This window comes from Sceloporus undulatus, chromosome 1 (assembly GCF_019175285.1).
Source record: "Sceloporus undulatus isolate JIND9_A2432 ecotype Alabama chromosome 1, SceUnd_v1.1, whole genome shotgun sequence".
Lineage (NCBI taxonomy): Eukaryota > Metazoa > Chordata > Lepidosauria > Squamata > Phrynosomatidae > Sceloporus > Sceloporus undulatus.
The window spans coordinates 192,258,605-192,260,240 of NC_056522.1; positions in this window are offsets into that span (position 1 = coordinate 192,258,605).

Here is a 1,636-nt window from a genome sequence, read left to right on the forward strand (position 1 = left end):
TCCAAGAACAGAGCCTAATCCTAAATGTGTGCTTTGGCTTCTAAGATGACATATAATTCACTGCTGAAACGTTCTTTGTATGTTAAATGTCAAAAGCCTGTTTATCTTCCATAAAAAATAACAACTAGAAAAGACAACAGCATTACATAGACCTTGAATAATGTAAACGTCTGCTAATGATGCTTTCCTTCCATGGAACTGGTACAGACCCATACTTCTTTTTCTGATTCCTCCCCGCTGCACTTCACTTCTCTTGATCATGGAAAAGCAGGGTGAACATAATGCCATGTGGGGACTGGCATCTTCATTGAAGTCTTTAGCTGGTGTTCTGGCCCATTATCATGCAGAGTTGTATATCAGTTATTCACATGCTGATGCTGTTTCCCCTGCCCCATTGATCACCATGAAACACAAATGTAGCAGGCAAAGTAGCCAACACATAGGTTACAGGTAGTTCAGTTGAAATATCAGGCTACTGGAGAACCATGCATGGGTAAATACTTTCCTGTATGTTATGTCATGAACCCAGCTCTGATCCAGAGAAGAAAGAGGACCAATGGTGCAAGTAGCAGAAGTGCTGAGCCCCAAATTTGAGTCTCAGCTGGAGTCGGTCAGGGAGATCTCTCTATTAACTGGGACCCCCAGCAACAGCCCTCACTGGACCAGATTCCTCTGAAGAACTGGTTTCCCTTACACCAGTTAATCCATATTCCCTGCTGGTGCAGAATGAATAAGTTGGGAATTGGCTGAAAGGTAATGGCATGCTAGAGCAAAGCTAGAGGACACTACCACTTTAAGGCTCTTCCCTCTTGAGCCAGGGATTGGAGCCTCAGAATAGGCTGGACCAAGGGGGACAACAAGCCTGCCTTGAGTTAGTCTTCCAGGCTTGGTGCTATCCAAGGTCCTATAAGCCTAGTTAAACTGCCAGTTGCTTGAGCTAACCCTTTAAAAACTGCTTTTGGTCTGGACTGGATGTCCCTCCTAATTTGGATAAATTGTTCAGCAGGGAATTCATCAACCAAGTTCTGTACTAGCACTTCCACATAGAGCAGTTGCAATTTTATTTCTATGTCAGGTTAGGGCTTTTGTTATAATTGCTGCTTAGTAAGGCTGCTGAATATGATTGCTGAAGACAATGCTGTGGGGAAAAAATCAGAGCCGTGATATATACTCTGTGCCCTTACCTGTCAACATTTCAGAGGAAAAGAAGAAATACAGCCTGTGTCACATCTTCTAGTGTGGTTGCGGCGATGATGTCATTGCAAGTTGTCTGCTTGTTGTTGCAGCACCTGTTTGTGGAATTTGTTCTGTCTTTCCTCATCCATCCTTCCCCTTCTCCATGTCCTTGAACATGTGTATTGAAAACAGAATAACTGAGTAGTCATATTCTCATTTGCCTTAACAACAGTCTGTTTTTCTTCTCCTCTTCATCTTCATCATGATCCTGTTGTATAGAATTATGCAACTAAGCTTGTCTGAAGAATTAAATTATGATGAAGAGGAATGGTAGGAACCTGCCATGCACATTAAGTTGTTAAGGTCTTGGAATTGATTTATTTCCCCAGCTTTTTTAGTTTTTGTCCTTTCCTCTTCCATCTTTCATTAGACAAAAGGAGTCTTGAGTTGAAAAGAATTC